The 23,247-nt window shown below is 37.2% G+C and overlaps 1 protein-coding gene across 3 annotated transcripts in view; it reads right to left on the bottom strand.

Annotated features, from left to right (window-relative positions):
* Nucleotides 1–23,247, bottom strand: part of TBL1X (transducin beta like 1 X-linked) — a 377,352-nt gene that overhangs the window by 232,466 nt on the left and 121,639 nt on the right. For all 3 annotated transcript variants that reach the window (XM_036744222.1, XM_036744224.1, XM_036744223.1), the window contains exon 2: nt 21,993–22,066. The gene's annotated coding sequence lies outside the window, so the exon portion shown is untranslated. The remainder of the gene's footprint in view (nt 1–21,992; nt 22,067–23,247) is intronic.

Here is a 23,247-nt window from a genome sequence, read left to right as displayed (position 1 = left end):
AATATTTTCATTACTTTAATATAATTTAACATTTAAACACATATTATACAACCTTCCTATTTTCTCAACAGCTAATAAACTCATTAAAGCTTGTTCACCGTTTTGAAGAAAGGCCAATTCCATTAAGTTTCATGACTTATTTTTTTAAAACTGTACTTTCAAAATTTTTCAGAAACATCTATCCGTAATATGCTCATGTATGCGTGATGACATTTTGTCAGATTACAGCCACCCCAGAAAGATATTTCAAACTAATCAATATATATTTATCAAGCACAGACTAGGGAAGCTTGATGCAGCCTCTTGGAGCTTATGTTCTACTACATTATATTGGTCCCATAAAGGTGACAGCCTCGTAAGCACAGCGTAGTATGATAGAAATGTTTGCCATAGTAATAGCAGCTAGCATTTGGATACCACTTTGAAGTCTGCAAAGTGCTTTATTCTGCTTATTTGATCCTGGGAAGTAGATGCCATTTTACACAAAAGGAAACTGAGATAGCTATTAAGTAATTTGCCTAGAGTCACATGGCTAATAAAGTGTCTAAGGCAAGATTTGAACTCAGATCTCCCTGATGCTTATGTCCAATAGTATCTCTTTCCACCTAGCTGTCAGTAATAGAATAATAAATGGATTATAAATAATGAATTATCTTCATTATTTAAATGGTAAATTTATGTTTTTATTATAGCATGTAAAAATAAATATGCATGATTTATACTGTCCTGGGGCTTAAGTGGCAGAAGAGAGGATAGTCAACATTTCATTCCTTGGGGAATTGTAACACTCACTCAATTGAGTGTATGGTCAAAAAGTTTGTGTTCTGTTTTGTTGAGAGAGTATTTGTAATATAGTTGTATAGATGACAGTATATTCCTTTAGAAGTCATCAGTTCTAAGAACTAAGGTCAAATATTCTACACCATGCCTGAACATGTAGTTGGTCACACCATTGTGACCAACTTGATCAATACCTCACCTCAGACCCCAGTGGAGAAGACCCTGTACCCTGAAACCAATGAGCACTGAAAAAAAGACAAGCAGCCTTGCCTCCAGACCCCAGTCATCATTGAGGGGAATAATCCCTATGGCAAAGGCCCCCACCTTCCTCCCCACCACCACCAATCACTGACCAACTGTGACTGAAGGGGAGTAAACCCAAGGGCCCTGGGAATGACAGTACTCACCCCCAACCCCCAGGGCACAAGTCTTGCTTTCAGACCAGCCCCTGAAGCCCTCATCTGGGGAAATCATCCCTATGGACGTAGAACATAGCAACTGATGCTGCAGGTTCTATCTCCTCAGCAGCCACAACTACCAAAGACAGAGAAAAAAAAGTTCTTGACATAAAAGCCCCTGGCACTGTCAAATGATCCAAAATTAGATTCAGCTATGATTTTACCAGCACAAAAAAATTAAAGAAGGGGTATTACCATCTACTTTGCCACTACACTCCCCCTTTCCACCTGAATTGTAGCTGAAACCGCCTAAAGAAATTGTCTCCTCTCACTACAATATTGTTCATCCTTCATTTTTGAAGAGGACCAAAGATCTCATGGGTGATGGCTTGACTTGCTCATGAACTGGATTTAAGAAAGGCAGAACTGTGCAAAGTAGCCACCCTCACTAGATGTGACTTCCTTGAAAGCAGAGGCTATCATTGCTTTTCTGTTTGTATCCTTCACACTGTAGCCACGTAGTAAATATTATTTTCATTCATTCAAAATAATTTTTATTGATTGATGGTTGATCTTTGGTAATAAAATTAGCTAATAAGTTAATTCTCCATAGAGATCAATACTCTTAGAATGCACCTATACTGCTCCAGTAAAGATGCAGGCTTTTAAGTGTTTTGGTACTACCAAACATCACTAAATCCAACATAGGAAAGTACAAGTGATTTACCAGCACAGCATTCTAATTCCATCTCCACATCATAGCTCCTCCTCAAAATTACCACTGCTACTTCTTGCATCAGACATGCATATTTCATATTACAAATATTAGACACAATGGGGTGCTGAAACTATAACAATGTTGCTAGCAGCTACTGTGGAGGTGAAAGACCAACAACACCAGCACACTAGAAGGCTACCTGCACAGGTTCTTTGATTTGTTTTTCTAAGTAAAGGAACTTTAAGGGGTTAATAATCTTGCTTTAATTAAACATATACCATTCACTTAGTTCAGGGGGGAAAGCCAGCACCCTGAACTTCAGGGCAAATACAAACAGAAATTACAAACAGAGAAAATAGAAACAGAGCAAATAACACAAAGCAACAGACAGGCTTCTAGCTGTCTGTCCAAAGTTATACATACACAGTTACCAGAGAGAGAAGCACCAACATCTGGGTTTTCAAAGCCAGGGGGCTCCTTAACAGCTACGCAGAGTCTCCACACCAACACTCTTCCAATGAGTGAGCCCCAAACAAAATGCTAACCTCAGAGTATATATACACTTCTTCAGGGTCAGAGCACTGCACACCTCTCGAGTGAGGGTGGGGGGCTTCACACCTCTCAGTGACCTAATTAGCAACAGGGTGTGGGCCTTCCTACAAACAAAGGCAAGACTCAATCAAAGGTGTCTGACTGCCTTAGTGCTGAGAAGCACCCCAAAACAAAAGTCAACAAAAAGTCCCACTTTAAGTGCCCTTACAAAACATTTGCTATAGACGTCACCTGATGTACAGTCTCTCGTCAGTATGGCCAGAATGCACACTTAGAAGATGCCACTTTTCTATACATATTTCCCCTATTTCTCCCTATTCCTATCCCCTTCTTTAGTGGCACTTTTAGAATCTTGAAGAATTAATGAGAGGAGTTGAGTATTTTCCAACAATTCCAAAAGGATCAATTTTGTATCCATTTTCAAAATTCCTCTACGATCTTTAATAAAGGCACGGGATTCCCCGGCAGTTTTGCAAAAGTTGGTTGGGTCATGTTGTTGTAAAATTATAATGACCTAATTTATTCGTGGCATTAAATAAATTTTGCACATAGGTTGGCATTCCTATAATACCTAGCAAGAGCCCCACTGGGAATGTCAGTCCATGCGATGATGGACTTAGAGGGTAAAAGAATTCTAGAGGTTACCTAGTTTAACTGCCACATTATACAGAGGAGGAAACTGAGTGCCAAAAACACCAAGTAACTTAACCAAGGTTACATAGGTGGTAAATGTCAGAGCCAGGATTCAAACTGATGGCCTCGGACTTCAATTCCACTATCTTATTTCACTTTTGGGAAAGAGCTGGTCTTTAGCATGGACTTTCTACTGAAATCTGTCTGTTCATATTCTTTGACCGTTCATCTATAGGGTAATGGAACTTATTCTTATGTGTTTTACCTGCCTATATATCTTGGATTATTATACTTTTTCAGAGAAATTTCCTGCAGGGAAATTCTCAGTTACTCCTTTTTCTTTTAATTCTCACTGCATTGATTTTGTTTGTGTGAAAACTTCTAGAATGCATGCACTCAGAATTGTCCGTAGTATCTTTAATGAACATCTCCATTCCTTCTCTGAGCAAAAGTTGCCCCTCTCAGCTATAGTTGAGAGGCACATCTGCATCCCTTCCCGTCTAGTTTCTTCATGGTATAACCATTTATATGTAGGTCACATATCTAATTGGAAATTATTTTAGTGTGTGGTATGAGATGTTAGTCTAAATCTAATTCATGTTACCATTTTGTGTGTGTTATAAAATAACTAACACCGAGTAATGTTTGAATAAAATATGTGGACAAATTTAAAAAAAGAACTGGTTTTGAAAGTCAAGAACACCTAAGTCCACGTGACACATCTGATACTTGTGTAACCCTAGTCAAGGCACTTAACCTCTTATTTCTTGAGACGACTACTGAGGTTGTTAATTTTCAGAGAAGGCGTTACCCTGAACTGGTAGAAGAGTGGCCTCACCTGGGAGCTCCCTTTAACCAACAAAATCATAAGTCCAGTACCTGTTCCTACCCCGCCTCCCTTATAGGGTTGTTGGAAGGATCAAATGAGACAATACACATAATACACTTGGCAAACTGTTAAGAACTAGGTAAATGTCAACATTATTTACTGTTCACCAATTTCACTGAATAACGACAAGGTGAAGAATACCTTCTAGAGTAAAGATGTTTTTAGAAAAGACAGTGCAACAGTATCACAGTATCATATAAGAGGGCACATTAGGAAGAATACCATAGGGTCAGGATGATAAATTTCACGGCCAATCAGGACACCGCAGTCTTTCTGATCCATAGTTCCAGAAGTCTATAATGTTCACAATTATTATTTTTGCTGTTATTAACTAGGACGAGATTCTACAGTTTCTAAAACTCACAAACCCGCTTGTTCCCTATTTGTGTATTTCGGTAGAATTCTCTGACAACAGTAAAGAGCTGTAGTTATTCAGTAGTAATACTGTATGCAAGTGAAAATCTGAAGGGGCGGTGGAAACACCACATCCATGCCTAAAATTCTGGTGCTTTAATGCAAAATGTAAGAGAAAATAAAATTAAACACTGCATGGTCAAACAGAACTCACACAATATGACAATTTTCATAGCACCTACTCTGTGCCAGGAACTATCTATGCACAAATATTATCTCATTTTATATTCACAACCCTGCACAGTAAGTGCTAGTATTATCTCTATTTTATGGCAGAGGAAACTGAGGCAGAGGTTAAGTGACTTGCCCAGAATAAAAAAGCTAGCGACTGAGGGAGGTCTAATTTGAACTCAGGACTTTCTGACTCCAGTCTCAACACTCTATTGTACCACCAACAGCCTCTGCATACATACATGCACACACAAATACACCAAATACATACTATACTATCTACTGTACCACCAGCTGCCTTAGCATATACACATATGTATATACGTAGGCAGACATACATACATATAATAAATACATCTATACATACATATGTATATATACACATACATTCTAGTTGCCAACCTTCTTATACTGCAACTTTTGACATCAAGACCAGTCCCTAGGTAGAAGACACAATCATTTCCAAGGTCTATATTGAAAAGTGTTTCCTGATTGGTAGAACTGATGTAGCCTTTAAGAATCCACAGTCACAACCCAGCAATGATGGGACATCAAAATAGAACTCTTCAAAAATATTAAAGGTCAGTTTTAAAAAAAAAAACCCAAAACTTTGCCTTTTATCACCATCAAAACCCCTGGAGAATGGAGAAGATATAGAAAAAGGAAAAAAACCTTTATTTTAGTTAAGTAAAAATGAAACAAATTTAAAGAAACTATCATAGTTCTTTAAATTAATCAGTGACACTAGGGAAAAATTAAATGCACTCTACTTTATTCATCATTAAAAAATGCTAGATTTTTTTACATGAAGAGCAACACATGACTTTAGGCAAGTGTTTTGAAAGAATACATTAGAATGCATATGTACATTTTTAAAAATAACCTCACAGTCTTTACAGATCACTTCAAAGGGAAAGTAAATTGCTATGTAGATGTGGAAATCATAATTACCTTCAAATTGTTTTGATTAACTTATTTCTCCTTGATGTATTTAATACCTAAAGTAGCTAACTTATTAAGACTTATTTGGCTTGAAAGATTTAATGTTTAAGTATCTTTTGTATCCTAACAAAGAAAATGTTAAGCTAATGCTTGCATTATAAAGAGATAATCAAAGAAATATCACTTTATGCCTAAGTGTCAAATAAATCTATTTTTTCATTCATTTGCTTTTGTTCTATGTAAGAATATCAATAAACACAGTATTACTTTAGAATCAAACACTGAAATATCATACCAGCTTAGCTTGGGTCTGAATGGAGAGCAGCAATTTTATGGAAGGTGGCTAAGCTACATATATTAAATTTGAGAAAATTTTAAGAACTCTTTCACAATAAAAATACCTCATCACAGTAAGTAAGATTTGGCAATGGAATGTCAGATACAGAGGTGACCTAAGGAGCCCAGAGACTCAGGTTCAAGTACCATCTTTGACACATACTGTCTCAGTTATGCTAGACAAAATCATTTAACCTCTAGGTGCTTTGGTCAACAAACACCATTAGGTTGCAGAAAAGGTATCAACTTGCTACTTGGTAGATGGAGTTTACTCACTTAGGCATTGCCTATACTAATGAAATCACATGTCTAGTCCCTATCACTAATACTGAATTGTTTTGTTATGTGTTTGGTTTTTTTTTTTTAAGTCTATGTAGCATAGTGAAATCCCCCTAGAATATTCACACTTTTACCTGGGTTCTAATTCTCATTCTACCAGTAACTCAGTTCTATGACTTAACTTTTACCTGTAAAATGCAGATTACAATACACACCTAACCTACTTCAAGATTGTTGTGATTCAAACTATATAAATAGCACAAAATGATCTGAAAAATATCATTCTGTAAATATAAAGTAGTAATATAATTTTGGACAATTATTCCTCAAAATCTAAGTGAATTAAAAAAAAACAACCAGGAGAAAATGGCCACTCAGAGACTATTCTGTTTTATTTATTTCTTAAACAACATAGTAAGGATAGAGATTTTTCTTGTTACCACTGGTTTTATATTTTTCACTGGGTAGAAAAATAGAACGTGGGGGAGGGTGAAGGAGGAAGGTTATTATATAACTTTATAGGGAATCCTAAAGGCTGCTCTAAACTATTCATTTACAGGGATGTCGAGGAGATGCTTTACAAGTTTTTAGCACAGGTCAGGTATGGAAGTAGTTCTCTGTGTAACATGTATTTCTTCTTACCTCGTGTAGTTTTTAAAGGAGTCTGATCATTTTACAAAGAAGCCTTTCACCAAAACTCTACAAGATAGTTGATAGGATTCAACCCTTTTATCGTCCAGTCTTCAAGGAAAAAGAAGCCAGGAGTCCTTGGGATTCCTCCAAGAACCAAAACTCACAATGCTGTCACCACCAGGCAGGAACAAAAAGGCTTCCACAGACAAAAATGTTAAGACAAATTCAGGTAGAGGAGAGGAAGAGAGAAAGAGGAGGCTTCAGATCTTAGTACATAAGCCTCTTGAGGTGAGACCCATGACAACAAGGAACTATTTACTGGAGAAGCTGTCATTAGGAAAGGGACTAAAATGAGGCCATCACGCTGTCAACTTTTACCAATGCACCTAGATGATTTTCATGTGAGTTCACAACTTGCAAGCATAGGGACTCCACATATTTCCACAACCAGTGAAGCCAGGCACCCACGTGAAGGCATCACACATGTCTCCAGTAAGGTACCCATAAATTCTCTCTCCTTTTCTCTCTCCTCCAAGATGCAGCAACTAGGTGTGTCTGGACTCCAAGAGAGTGGAATGATGACAACAAGACCATCAGGAATGGTATCCATGGCCAGGTGAGTAAGCGCAGTTGACTGTACCATAAATGTAGGCATTCACACTGTCTAGTTGCTAGAGTTCCATAAAGTGGTCAGAGGGCTTGGAAGTGATTGGAGGGAAAGCATTACCACCCCTTCAGTGTGGCAGACGTATACAATTACCTATTAGTAATATATTTATAAATTTGTTTTTTATAAATATATTTTAAATTATATATTTGTATATATATATTTAAAATATATATATTTAAGTATGTAATATATTTTATAAATTTATAAAATATGTACCCTAATATATTTCCACCTAGATGCTCTCTGGACTGGGCCATTCCCAGATACCTCAAATGAATACAAGCTTTTACTTCTTTCTACAAACTGCCTTAGAACCCTAATCTCAACTACACAGGTCTGCTTCTTATTTACCTTTTCACCCAGAGGCATAACTTAAGATACGATAATGATAATTCATTTATAGCGTCAGCTTGGTGTGTAATGGATATCTAGTCTGCTCAATCAGGAAGCCCAGGTTCAAGAACCATTTCTGACACAAGGTGTGACCCTGGGCAAATAAATCAATTAACTTCTCAGTGCCCCACACAAATCTCTATGACTACCAGTTGCATTTTTTTTAAAAGCACTTGTGAGATGTACACAATACTTTACTTACAACAATTCTCAGTATTATTAACCCAATTTTACAGATAAAGAAAGTGAGGGGCCAAAGAGATCACCACCGGCCAGGGATTACAGTATAAGTGTTATCACCTGTATTTAACCCCTGGATCTCCTGAAGCTAAGTCCAGTACTCTCAGCACCCAAATCTTGGGCAAAATGAGATCAAACCCAAAGAGCAAACACCAAACATCTAAGCATCCCCCCATTTTCCTTACATTTGGACTCAAACTGAGTGATGGTAGCAGGCACCAAGTAAAGAAGGGAAACGTTGAAGAGAAAGAAGATGGTCTACTGTTAAATCATGGCAGTGAATGGGTTGGACTGGCAAAATTCTTTTACCAATCACTCAAGTATGTATTTATCTATTAAGTGGGCTAGGCTTAGAAGCAGAATAAATGAAATAATCCCTACTTGAAAGCTTATATTCTAAGAGGGGAGACAAATCTTTATTAAAAATATGTACAATGCAAAAATAAAATCAATAAATACGAATGTACAAAGTACTTAAAATGACGTTTATATAAAATTTATTCTGCACAGCATCTTCAAAACAAGCCCTTGAAACCGTACCTCTTTAAAATCTTATCATTCCTCTTCTCAGACCAAACCCAAAATATCATGTTTATACTCAATTTCTAAAAAGGTCCAGCCTAAAAGGGATTGATTTCAGTCTAATTCTCACTGGTCTTAAGAATAGGTTTATGTTGTGGGATTCTAATCCTAACCAGATGAGAATCTTAGAATTCTTTCTAAAGAAGACCATCTGCTAGATTAAGAGTAAACCAAAAATACACTGTTTACGTTTCAGCTATCACTGTCTGGTGTTCATTTGGCAACGTTTATATTTCACTTTTTAGTCCGGAAATTATGTACCAATTCATCTTACTAAATATTTCTTTCTTAGTATGTATTTATTTTCTAGGAAACCTGCTAATTATTGGTAAATAACGAATTAATTGTAAATATATTTAAGCTATGAAATTTTGTGAAGTCACAGAGTGGGCTGGCCAACAGTCAAAAGCACTTCTACCTATGGCAAAGATGTTATAGCAAAGTTGGCATGACAGATCCAAGTAGTCATTATTTCTCATATATAAACAGCTTTATAAATGCACGACAGGGACTTTAAAACCCTTTAATCCTATTCTTTTTTTAAAAATTCCTGTTAATAATAACATAGCAAGCAGACTAAGCCTGCCACGAAAGCCACACATTAGTAAGTAACTGAATTATCAGATCCCTGGACCTTCCAATATGTCTTTAGCTCCCTCTCTCACTGCCCTCCATACCACTGCCAAATTAATCTTTTTTATGCCCAGATTCAGTAGCATCACACCTTTGTTTCAATGGCCCACTACACTGAACTTCTTTGTAAGTACTCAAAATCCATTTATGTTATATATAACCCTGACTTTCCAAACTCATCTCCCGCCCAAATACTCCAAGCTCTAACACAATGAACTATATTTTCTTGACTCCTTGATATACCTGGTACTTTCTTACCTCTGTATACCTTTATATGCCCTTCCCTATTCCTGAAATAGTCCTTCTTTTCCCAATCCCAACCTTGTCTGCTGAAAAACCCTATTTAACCTTTCAGAACTAAATCAACTCCACCCAGTCCATGAAACCATCCTGATCCCCTTCATTCATAAATGATCTTTCTCTCCTTGGTTCTTCTGTAACACTCTGTTTATAGCTACTCTACATACATAGGAGACCCTAAACTGAATAAAGGAAACATATATGTACACACACATATATATATTTCTATATTTATTTTATCTCCCTATTAGACAGTACCAGTTCCCACCATAATAACTATGCCTTGGTTATCTGTTTCCTCCAAAACCTAAGTGTTTCTACTTCAATGCTTACTGAACTGACTTACTATTCTAAATTACCAGGAAATACAGTTTTTATAGAAATATTAAAGCAAGGGAGATTAAAAGACTTAAATAAAACTTTATTGAACATTCTGATCACACAAAACACATATATATCATGATGAATGGTACAGTCATATAGCCTTGGCTGGTTTGCCCAGTGGATGGGTGGTCTTTTGGGAGAACTTTTAGGGCCAAGAGATTTCATCAAATCTAACCCTTTACTTTACAAATTAGGTCAATAGTGTAGTCCAAAGGCACACAGGTAATAAATGACATGGGTACTAGAATACAGACCTTTTGCTTTTGGACGTTAAGACTACTTTCTGAGTAATACAAGTATTCAAAAGTGGGAGGGATTAAAGAATTGGGAAGAATGAATCTAAAAACCAGTCCGGGAAGAAGGGAAGTTCCTAAAGAAGCAGATGTTTGTGGCAACCAACTGCATGATATAAAAGGAAAACCCTGAAGGCCCAAGTGTGGGTACAAAGTGATTAAATTAAGCATATAGTGAAATAGCTTTCTATGCCTGAAATAATTTCTCTCTCTCCTCTCTCTCTCTCTGTGTCTGTGTCTGTCTCTCACACATACACATTCTCTGTCTCTGTCTGTCTTTCTCTCTCTCTCCCTCTCTCTCGAACTGGGATCTATCTCATTTATCTTGCCTAGAGAAAGATCTTGAAGTTTAAGTTACATTGCTATTGCGAAATACACAGAGACATCTTATGTGGGATATTTTAGGGCATCTTACGAGGGAATCTTATGTAGGATATTTTAGGTATCATGTCTCAAGATTCAGCATGAATGCCACCTGCATCCATAAGACTTTTCCTGAATCCTCCTCATTCAGTTGAAAATAAGCCTTCCTTCTTTCTGAAGACCTTGAGGAATTTTGTTACTACCCTTCCTCTGCTTGCTTGTTCTGTTTTCTGTTTGTCTCCTAGCACATGGTAAGCTCTGTGAAGGCAAAAACTTTTGTATTAATCTTTGTATTTTCCCAACATTCAGCATAATGCTTTTTCCTGTTGTCAGTAAGAATATCTTGAAATTGACTAAACTGTTCCAAACTGTAACTGAATATGAGAAAACATTAATTGCCTGAAACATGAAAATCAGAGAGGTAGATCAACATGATCTTTCTTCCAACTTGGGCCTATACACAAAGGCAGCCAGAAGGTATTAAGAGTGGAAGAAGCATCCTCCTCAGTAAGCCAGCATGAGCTCAAGTGAATGGGCAGGAAGTCTATAGTAGTATTGAGACTGAGGAAGCCAAGGGGACAATAGAAGCCAGCAGCAGAACCTGCCTTGGGGGAAGTTTCAGAGAAGAATGAAATCACCAAGCAACACCCAGACCAGGGAAACATCTAGGGATATGGGGATTCACTGGGGAGCCAAGGGCAGGAACCCAGGATTTCAAACCTGCCAGGGCTCTGGGCACAGAACATCAAAGGAGGTATTCAGCTACGGAAACCCAAGGGTGGCAAGGAGGCCTGCAACAAAAACTCAACCCAACTGAGGTCGAAAATATGAGTAAAGGAAAGAAGGCACCAAACACTAGGAAGAAATATCATGGGTCAAAAGAAACCCAAGAAACAAACTCATAAGAAAAGAGAAATGCCACAATTGCAACAAGCAATTAGATAGATAGATAGATAGATAGATAGATAGATAGATAGATAGATAGATATCAATCACAAGGAATTCAAGAGTGCCTGGAAGAAATGAAATGACAGATAAAAATAAAATTATAAATTAAATAAAACCTCTGAAAGAAAGAACTGGAAAGGGGGGAAAAACAGCTCACATTAGGAGGAAGAAAACCTTACTCAAGAAATAGACCCTCAGGAAACTGGAATAGACCAAACAAAGCTCAAAATGTCTTTGAAACAAAAAAAAATACTAGAACAAAACCAAAATATACAAAAACAGAAATTGAAGAAAATATAACATATCTACTATCAAAAACAATTAAGCTGGAAAACAGGTGATGAAGATCATAACTCCCTGAAAAATATTGTCCCCTCCCCACAAAAAGCCTGGATATCGTATTTCAAGAAAGGATAAATGAAAACTGATTTACTCTAGTATATTTCAGAATTAATGGAAATAAGGAACAAGAAGAAAACAAAAAGAATCCGCTAGTCACTTCCTGAAAGAAACCCCCAAATTAAAATTCCAAGGATGTCACAGCCAAAATCCAGAGCTGCCATGTCAAAGAAAAATACTACAAGAAGCCAGAAATAATTCAAGTCACAAGGGACTACAGTCAGAACCACATAAGACTTGGCAACAACTATTGAAAAAAAGAGAAAATCTAGGAATACAGTGTTCCCAAGGCAAGAAATACAGATTTAGAACCAAGAATAACTCATCCTGAAAGACTGGGTTTACTCTTTCCTGGAAAAAAATGGAGTTTTAATGGAAGACAGGCCTTCCAAGCATTCCAGATGGAAAGATCAAAGCTCAGGTGAAACTGTGAATTGCAAAGACGGGAATCAAAAAAAACTAAGAGAAGTAAATATATTTTAGCAAAGATAAGGGGTTAAAAATGATGAAGTAATACAATTCTAATGGGAAGAAAAGAGAAAAGTATCTATTTAAAATCCCAGTTTCTTCAAGAGTTACAGAGGGAATTAAATAATTGGTAAAGATAACAAAAACAGAAAATGCCAATAATTGGGGGGGCTTTGGGAAGACCAGCATGTTAATACACACTTGGTAGAGTTGTGGACTCATCTACTTCAATCTGGAAAGCAATCTGGAAGTATACCCAAAGAGTAACTAAACTGCATACCCTTTGACTACATTAAAATTCTAGATCTATTCGTCAGAGAGATTAAAGAAATGTAAAAAGGACTCATGTTCCAAAAAACCTATTTATAGTAGAACTTGTTGTAGCAAAGAAATGGAAACTCAGTAGGTGTCCATTAATTGGGGAATGGCTGAACAAATTACGGTATATGAATGTAATGAAATATTACATGTCATAAGAAATGACAAAGGGACAGATTCTGAGAAACCTGGAAGATTTATATGAACTGACAGAAAGCAGAACTAAGAGAATAATTTATATAATGATTACAGTGTGGTAAAGAAAAATAACTTTGAAAGAATTAAGAACTCTGCTGAACGTAGTGACCAACCATGACTCTAGAGGACCAATGATGCAGCACATTTCCTACTTCTTGGGAGAATTAGTGTTGCATTAGACACCCTCTTGGACATAGTCATTATATGAATTTATTTTCTCTGAGTATGTCACAGGAGAAGATTTTCTTTTTTCGAGCCCATGGGGAGGGGCCATAGTAATGGTGACACTTTCCCTCTTCCATAAAGAGGGGAAAAAAACCCATCAAAGAAGCATCTAAAGAAAACATACATAGATATCAGAAGAGCGTCTGAGAGCAACACAGGCGATCATGATAGTTTAGGGACTAATGTGAATTTGTTTTCAAAAAATCAAGCTGCATGTAATGAAATTCTCAATTTCATACGATATGAGGTGCTTTCCTTGTTCCTCTTAGTATACGGAAATGATCATTTTTTCTTAATGTTTATCACTTCTACAAAGATAATTAAAAATTTAAAAGTATTCAAATAGGTTCATTAACTGGCATAGATAGCACTCAACAAAATATAAAAACAAATTATGATAACTAAATTCCTTGATTACCAATTCCATATAGTTATAGAGTGATTCTTCACTGAGTTCAGCCATACCCTGCCCAACATTAAATGGTTTTTACTAAAAGCATTTCCCAGGAATGATATTTTAATTCAAAGCTATGTCCCAATGGGCCAAAATCTGGGCAATGAAAACTTTAAATAAGTACAAAAAACAGAGATAATAGCAATAATATCAGCTTCTTCCTGTGCTCATATAAGTCCCCGAAACTTTCTCCTTTTCCAAGCCTGGGACTGACCAGTTCACATAATGTATGGATCCAGATAGGGACCACTCCCACACATATTCCTCCAAAGCTTTGGCTGGGAAGATATGGGCAACTAGGTAGTCACTGCACTGGATTAAAGGAAACTAGGAAGCACAATGGAAGCACACTGGGCCTGGTGTTTGGAAGTCCGGGGTTCTAATCTGCCCTTAGGCACTTTCTAGCTATGTAACCCAGGGCAAGTCACTTCACTGGTTTGCCTCAGTTTCCTCGCCTGTAAAACAAAAAATAAGAATACTACCTACCTTTGCAAGGCTGTTCTTGAGCATCAAACGAAATAATACGTTAACACATAGTAGCCTCTTTATAAATGCTTATTCCCTTCCTCAGCCTCATCACACCCCCATAGCTTCTATTTTCTTTATCCCTCACCTGACTCTCTTTGTCTTTGCTGTTTACAAGTACTAAAGAGCCCTGTTATCACCACAGCTTAGTCTCAAGGAAGAAGAGGCAGCAACTACCTGGTACTTTCTCTGCACAATCTGGCCCCTAGGGGCTAGTGCCATCTAACAGGCTGTAAACTACAGAAAATGAGCAAAACACATTGGGGGGATTACTTTCCTCTGGGGTGAAACATTTTTCATTCATTTTAGTTGCCCCAATCAGGTATGACTACCATTTTCTAGTTAGTTGGACTTAAACCTTCCCACCAATCAAGAGAATAAAGGGTTTCTCCAAAGGGACAGGCTGTTGTGCTTGCCACCATCTAGATGTTGCCAATGTTTCAAACAACGTAATTTGAGTTGTTGTTTTTTTTAATAATCTATTAAAGCAGTGGCTCTCAAAGTATGGTCCCCAAGACCCTTTCAGGGAGTCTTAAAAGGTCAAGATTTTTTTATAGTAATACTAATTTTGTTATTTGCCTATTTAAATACTCTTCTCTTTTTCAACCACATTATCTGTGTGAGGCTGGATTTTCTTTATATACTCTAATCAAAAAAACACATCACAACAGAATGACTGCGAACCAGATATAAAAATCTAGCTATCTTCTACTAAGTCAGACATTAAAGATATTTTCAAAGCTATACAAAACAATGCTAATCTATTTTTATTTGTTTTGGAAAATGTAGTTATTTTTCATAAAAATATGTTATTGTTTTTAGAATGTAATAGATTTATTATTTTAAATGTCCTAATATTTTTAAATTTTACCAGTTTTAATTTTATCAACAGATATGACCCACATAAACAAGAGTTCTTTGGAGTCTTTAAAAATGTAAAAGAATCCTGCAACCAAAAACTTTGAGAACTGCCATATTATTACCAAGTGAGATGAAACTTGTAAAGCGCTTAGCCTAAAGCCTGGCACACAGTAGGTGCTTAACAAATGCTTGTCTCCTTCCCCTCCCTTATTAAAGACTACAGCAAAAACAATGTTGGCTGAACAACACGATGTGAAATATGCCTATCGAGTTCTTAATCTTTTTTACATCTTATACCCCCTACCCTTTGGTAGTCTGGTAAAATCTATCAACTCTCAGAGTAAAGTCTTTATGTAATCGATGAAAAATGCTAAATCTTGCTTTCTTTCATGAAAAGATATAATTTTTTTCTCATCCAAGAGAAGATCCTCCAAAACCTATCCTTGGACCCAAGACTCAGAACTCCTGTCACAGAGTATTGGCGTACCAAAGATTTGGTGCATACTACGTATTATGTTTTGACTTAACGAAAAGACGAAAAGGTCAGTTCTATCATTAAAGAAAGCAAACGAGCACATTTTTAACTCGAAGCCACCGCTTTACCATAAACCCACAAAGAGATTATTGAGAACTGTCTCAATTTGTAATGAAAAAAAAGATAAGAAAACAAAGATTAAAATAAATAAATTGTGGCTATGCCACATGCCGGCTGTAGTGGGATGCTAAAGTGAAAAGACCTTGGTGTTTTACTGTAAAGTTCACTATGAGTCAGCCTGGGTGATGAGATAGCCAAAAAAGCTGTTTTGATCTTAGGCGAGAGGCCAGAGCAAGCCGGATGACATATCTGTTGTAGTCTTTTTTGGGGAACTGTCTAGTTTGGGGTTTTGGGGTTTTGCACTTTAGAAAGGATAGCAATATGGTTAAGAACTTCCAGAGGGTCATCAAACTGTAAGACCATAGATTCATAACTGAAAAAGATCTTAGAAGTTATTGACCCAACAGATGAGCTAGCTGAGAACCAGAGTCACATAACAATACACTGAGTGTCTGGAGGAGTTTGTGTATGTGTTTGTTACTGCATGGAGGGGAAAAGTCTGAACTTAGGTCTTTCCGATTACAAGACAAGGTTTTTACTTGTTGCTCTTGCCTCCACTTAGTAAAAGGTTACTACACTGTGGGTTCCCAATGAGGAATATATTGACAGAAATGGTCATCATATCACCTGGTTTTTAATGTTTTTTTTTAAGTAGGGAATAGTGGAAGGGGGAATACTCACTGAGAATTGAGAGTAATTTTGTTAAAGAGTAAAAGTCATCAGGAGAGTTAGGGAACCCAGAATCTTGCAATATAATGACAGTTAAAAGAACTGAGAATATTTACCAAGAAGAATAAAAGACTTTGTGGGGGAGAAGAAGCCTTCAAATGTTTGAAAGGTTGTCATGTAAAAGAGGGATCAGATTTGTTTTTCTTGGTCTAAGATCTCAGACCAATGGACTGAAATTACAGGAAGATTGATTTTGGCTCAACATAAGGAGAAACTCCCTTACAAGCGAAGCTATCCAAAAATGGAACAGCCTGCTTCAGGGAATAGTGATTTCCCAATCAGTGGAGGCTTTCATGCAGAGGCCGGACAACCAGGAATTACAGAATCTCAAAGCTATAAAAGACTTCAGAGGTCAACCTAATGGAAACAAAACAGGAATTCCCTCTACGAGATTACTGACAAGTGGACATCAAGCCCATGTCTGAAGATCTTCAATGAATGGTAAACCACTACCCATTCCTCATTCCACTTTTGGGAAGCTCTTATTTTAGGAAGTCTTTCTTTATATCAAGTCAAACCCTAGTTCTGTCCCTCTGGGGTTAAGCTCAAACAAACTGAATGGAAGCCCTTCAAAAAGTGTCAAACACAACTGTTTGAAGGTCCTCACTAAGCCTTCTCTCTTTTCCAAGCTAAAGAGCTCCAATTCCTTCAACCAATCCTTTTGGTGTGATCTCTAGCCAAATCACCTTAACCATCCTGGTCACCCACCTCTGTGGACTCTAATTTCTCAATGTCCCTCCCAAACTGTGGTCTGTTTGGAGATGAATACAGAATGACTATCTCTCCCCTCACTTTGGACAATGAACTTTAAAAATGTTTTACTGTTGCCTTTTGACATATGTATGTCGCTTTATAATAATGTCCCCATAGAACCCTCTCCTGCTACAAAGGAGAACAGTTAAACAAAACCTGCTAACATGCTGGCTGTATCTGACAATGTATACCTCACTTTTCACCCAAGTCCGTCGCCTCTCTACTGAGAAAAGAGAGAAAAGTATGTTTTATTATCACTTTTCTGGCATCTGAATTGGGTCTGAATTGCATCACTGAATTGGCCTGAATTCTAATGTCTTTAAGTTTTGTAAAAGTGAATGTGATGGTCTACAACATTCCTGCATCACAATTTGTATTGTTACTATCTAAATGATAGGCACGCACTCTGATTCCAATTTTTTGTTTCTGATACCCCCAAATGTGAGGCTTTGACTATTCTGACACATACGACAACCTTTACCTCTGTCTCCAACCTCCTTCAGGTAAGTGCCTCGTAATGGTCTAAGGCTGGGTCTAAGTGTAGGAAATTAATTCACACTCTTCGCTGTAAGGACAAATACTGAAGCTGAAGCTTAAAAACATGTGGCCATAGAGCGAGAAGACAGCCCTCACTGGAAAAGATCCTGATGTTGGGAAAGACTGAAAGCAAAAGGAAAAGGGGACAGCAGAGGATGAGATGGATAAATAGTGTCACAGAAGCAACGAACATGAACTTGGATAATCTTCTGGAGACGGTGGAGGAACGAAGGGCCTGGCATCCATGGGGGTCACAAAGAGTCGTACGTGACTGAATGATGGAACAACAAACTCTAGGAACAGAGAGATGCCTTTTCTAGCTTAGGTCCAAATTCTTTTGCAGAATAGTTTAACCAATCCACAACTAGGACAATAGTTTTATCAGTGACACTATACACTTCAAAGGAGCCAACTCCCTAATGGTGTCGATCACAACCTAGACACACCTCTGCATTTTATACAATCCCTGTTCGTGCCCTTCCAAAAATTCTCCGGAGAAGATCTCTCCAATGCAATGACACTTTTCTCCTTGGTCTTTTAACATTCTGGAGATATTACTGTAGTTCTCTATCCATTTATAGCATTATGTCACTTTCTTTATATGACCCACCTACTTCCTTTTCTGACAAAAAGTATTTCCTGAACTCTATTTTTTGGCTCTTCCTTGAGCACAAGTCAACACCGGCAATAAGCTGCAATCAACTTATACCATATCAGGTATCATTCTATACAAAATTTCCATTCTTTGGAGAATATAGTGTTCCATGACTCAGAGCCGCCTTTCATCACAGGTAGTACTGGATACCATGCCTTTAACAATGCAGCCTAAGAATACATTCCCATTTTTGGCTGCCACATCACACCATTGATTCATACTGAGCCAGCAGGCATTTAAAACTCTTAGATCTTTTTTTTTTCCCCACATGAATTGTTGTCTAATCACACCTCCCCCACCCTTTCTTTGAATAACTGAGTTTTTTTTTAACCCAAATGCACTTGTCAAGAATATTATAAATGGAGTTTGTATATTGGCTCCAGGTTTGACAGGGCAGCCCTTTTCCAATGCTTACAATTCTTTGAATCTAGTCTCAAGGCCTTCCTTTTCACGTCAAGAAAATAAAGCCATTGGTCAAAAGGAGAACACTTCATCTTTCATTAGCAGCTGAATAAAGAAAGTGTTAAAATGGCTGTGCCTCTTTTAATAAGTCACTGGAGTTATAACCAGAGCACGGTGATTCTTTACTGAGATACACAGGGCAGTAAAATCATCTGAGTACCTGATAGATTCCTAGGTATTACTTTAATCACCCTGAAAGCTGAAAAGACCTCAAGAGATTTCTTATTATCCTATTGAAGAGCGTCTCGTTAACTTGAATCTACTGCTATTCTGTCATAAAACTGGAATCCTTGGAAGCACAAGCATTCCTCTTGAGACAAACATTCTAAGTTTGTCTTCGGTCCTTTGATTTTTTTGATCAATACCATTATTCAGAAGTTGTTAGTTCTCAAATAGAATTTGGTTGTTTTATCTGTTTGGCCAGAGGGGATTGCCTCCTCCAAACAGGTTAGCTCAAGCAACACAGGGCAACCGAAGTAGAAACAGAACCGCATCTAAACCATCTTCTCAAGATTTCATAGGGCCATCATTCAGTCCGCTGTGGGCAGCTCCTCCAATCACCTTTGGAAAGGATGATATGGGTAAGGGATATTACCTGCCTCTACTTTTTGGTGCTGCATAAGAATGCTGAAATAAATTGAAAATTTTGCTTTTTCTTCAATTCATTTTAAAACAACTGACTGGTCTTTTGCAGTGGGAGTAACTGGTCCTTGCAGAGTTTGAGTAAAAACTCCTTTCCTAAACACCAAAGCCAACATGGATACCAAACCACAGCCATCAGTACTTACATCTAATCGTCTAGATTAAACTTGGCAATCATACTTCATATTTATCAATAATCCCGTTCAACTGAATGACAAATGTTTGTAACAGCAATTCCTAAATGAACATATGTGTGTTTATATACATATGCACATACCGATATATAAAGTATATAAAATTATCTTGATGGAATAAAATATGCTTACTCTGGCAACCTCCACATAGGGCTGATCCAGGCTATCCTTTAAATTCTACCCCATTTTGGGCTAAGGACTTAAAATTTCTACACTTATAAATGAATTTTCATTCCATCTTAATAAGTCCTCTCCAAAATAGTAAGATCTCAGAACAATGATTCAGCCTTGCTTTATTTGGATTTTTTATTTCTTCTAAAGCAAATATTGCATATGTCTCAGTTCATTCCTTTCTTTGAGAGATACCCTCTACTACCAGAGACAGCAGCTGGGGGGTGTAGTCCTTACAAGCCGGGCTTGAAGTCAAGGAAGACTCACCTTGGTCAGTTCAAATCTGACCTCGGGCACATACTAATTGTGTGACCCTGGGCAAATCACTTAATCCCGTTTGCCTCAGTTTCCTCATCTGTAAAAGTGGAAAAGGAAATGGCAAACCACTCCGGTATCTTTGTCAAGAAAACCCCAAACAGGGTCACAAAGAGTCAAAAACTATTGGACAACTACTACCAGATTCCTCTTTTGGCTAGTGCATAGGCCACTCCTCAAACCTATCCTACCTAGCTCTATTTAAAGCATGCATAAATCACAGGCTAGAATCCCCTGAAAGGAAAAAAAGGGCCCCTGAGAATGCTCCCTTAGGATGTGCCTGCTCATAGTCCATGCACACCTCTGGCTACGTTATCATAGGAAGATCAAACACTCTTCCGTTGAAGGAGGTTTAGAATTCACATCTCATCCTCTTCTAAGATCAGCTATATCCCTGCCCCAATCCCCCAACTCCTCTACTTTACTGTCAAAGGCACCACTATTTTCACAGCCATCCAGGCTTATGAGACACTGCTCCCTTTCCCCAATTCCTCCAGAGCCTTCATTCACTAAGTCCTGCAAATTCTTTTCCTAGGTTTCCTCACATCTGCCCTATCATTTCCATTCTCCCTGTCATGATCCTAGTCCCTAGTGCCTGAATTATTTTAAATCTAACTGTTCTCTCCTCCTAGAGTCTGCCTTCCAAACATCCTACAAACCACTGCCAAATTAACTTTCCTAAAATACTATTTTTGTATCACTCTTAAATTCCTTAACTTAAAAATGTTCATTGACAATAAAATAAACTATAAACTTCCATGACATTCAATGTCTCTATTATCTGTCCTCAATCTACTTATTGAGCCTTATTTCTCACACTTTTCCAACATTTATTCATTAACCTTCCACTCTAGCTAGAGTTCTCCTTCCTGGACTAAAAAGACACTTACTCATTACTGGCTCCCTATGAGTACTGTCAATTCACTGTACCCAGAATACTTATCCCTCTTTTCTTCCATTCCAAAAAATACTAAACATCCTTTATAATTGACTCAAGTCCTATTTCTTCAGTATCATCGGTACAGATAGCTTTTATTGTCTTAAGTCTATACTGAAGTCTTCCTTTTCTGAAACACTTTATGTCTGTGTCATTAATCTGATACTGAATCAAACTATCTGGTAATTTATTTACTTGGCTTTATGTTTTTGTTTCTTATAGAGCTAACTTGACTATAAGCTCTTGATTGTAAGGGCTAAGTCATATATTTCTTTGTGTCACCCACGGTTTCCTAGGTTATGCTCACAAAGGGTGATCAATGAATTGTGCCTATCCATTGATACCATTTCTGGAAAGCCTGAGTGTTTTGGAGATGACGTCCTTGGATTCAGGAAAAGACCAGGACATATTTCAACCTATACGAAAAATGAGAGGCAAGATTCTATTGCTAGTCCTTAGGAGAAACCATTTCTGCAATTTTTGTCTCTTACTTTCCTAAGGTTAATTTAAGTAGGGTTACAGACTCTAAAAATATTTAACATAATATTTCTGAACTGAAAAATTCCACCCCACCCACCAAACCCTGAGAAAAAGTTCAAGTGTGATTTAAAGACAAGTAAAAATCAAAATAAAGTTATTATGAGCCATCTGAACACAGAGAAGTATCTATCATTGAGATGGGGAAAGCTCATTTTAAAAAAGTAGTTCAAATGAAATACGCATGTTATTTTTTTAACTACTGCCTCTCTTCTTTTTTTATACTGGTATTTAAGAGCCTATAAAAGGAGTTTATTGTGAAGAACTAATGGAGATATATGATATGATACTTTTGTTTGTTTTCAATCAGCTGAACTCATCCAAGAAATTTTGAGTAGTCTTCATAGTTTCCACCACATAAAGTCAATACAGTTAACATTTATTTTTAAAGGACTGAAAATCTGCAGGCACTGATAGGATATTAATTAGGTAAAAAGAATTCCATTTTATATATACTTTCACTTACTCAGAAGCAAATGAAGGCAAGTTCCCAATTTTCTCTGGATTTTGCTTTTAGGCCAGTTTTCTATCTTCAATTACCTGCCAATAGGAAAAACAAAAACAAAGTTTTAGTAAAACAGACTTAAAATAAATTCATAACTACCCTGTAATCAGAAAAATTCTGAATTTCATTTTTATAAAGAATCTAGATTCACTGCAAAATTCTTAAGCTATAAAAGTAGAATCACCACCATCCCTCATTCTTAAAAATTCAGGCCCCCTTTTAAAAGATATAATGACAAGATAGCAGAACTTTTTGTGGTAGCAAAGAACTGAAAATACAGAACATATCCATCAATTGGGGAAATGCTAAACAAGTCGCAGTCAGAACACATAATAAAATATTGTGCTTTAAGAAACAATGGACATGATCAATAGAAAGAAGCAAGGAAACACATATCAACTGATACAAAGTAAAGTATGTAGAACCAGGAAAACAACAGACACAACTGTAGCAGGTAAATGAACAACAAAACAATTAAAATTGAATAATGAACAAACTTGGCCCCACCTGAGAGATCAGAGAAGATATTGTCTCCCTCTCATCCCCTACACACACTTCTTTGCAGAGGTCTCTTTGCAGAGACCATGAGCATGAAACACTGAAGATAACACGAGATTTTTTCTGATATATAGTTCAGTCTTAGATAACTTTTTTTGTCTGTTCTTTATGACAAGAGATAATTCACAGGGAAGGGTGTGAGATACAGTGGAAAGACACTGCAAAGGTCTGGAAGTGAAGAATGAATATAGTCAAAAGGAGCTGACCCAAGAACCAGAATCTCCAGTAAAACCAAGCAAAAGAAGAGACGGTAGGACTATGATGTGGTAGAGAAAGAAGTTATTGTGGAGGGCATCTCTACAGGCATCTCAGAGCACATGCTCTGGGTTGACACTAACATTCAAAGGGGTAGGCCTCTGCAAGAACTCAAGGTAATCCCTTTTACCTGTCTATCCATAGAGATGATAATATAATCTGATTTTCTGTTACCCAAATGTTTCCAGTAATCTGGGTTTTACCTCAGCCACAAAAGGGCCAGAGGTTGATTAGAGAGACACAAATGTAAATTTAGGAAGACAGCTCGACTTTGGCCTAAATATTAGGAATTGTCTTAACTGGGGGGTTTGCAGCAATTATAATTAAACTCATAACTTTTTGGAGCCCAGGGGAAGAGCAGTGTTGGTACTTACTATAATTTCATTCTCCTCCATCCCTAACA

Source organism: Trichosurus vulpecula, chromosome 2, assembly GCF_011100635.1.
Source record: "Trichosurus vulpecula isolate mTriVul1 chromosome 2, mTriVul1.pri, whole genome shotgun sequence".
Lineage (NCBI taxonomy): Eukaryota > Metazoa > Chordata > Mammalia > Diprotodontia > Phalangeridae > Trichosurus > Trichosurus vulpecula.
This window is presented reverse-complemented; position numbering and strand designations above follow the sequence as displayed.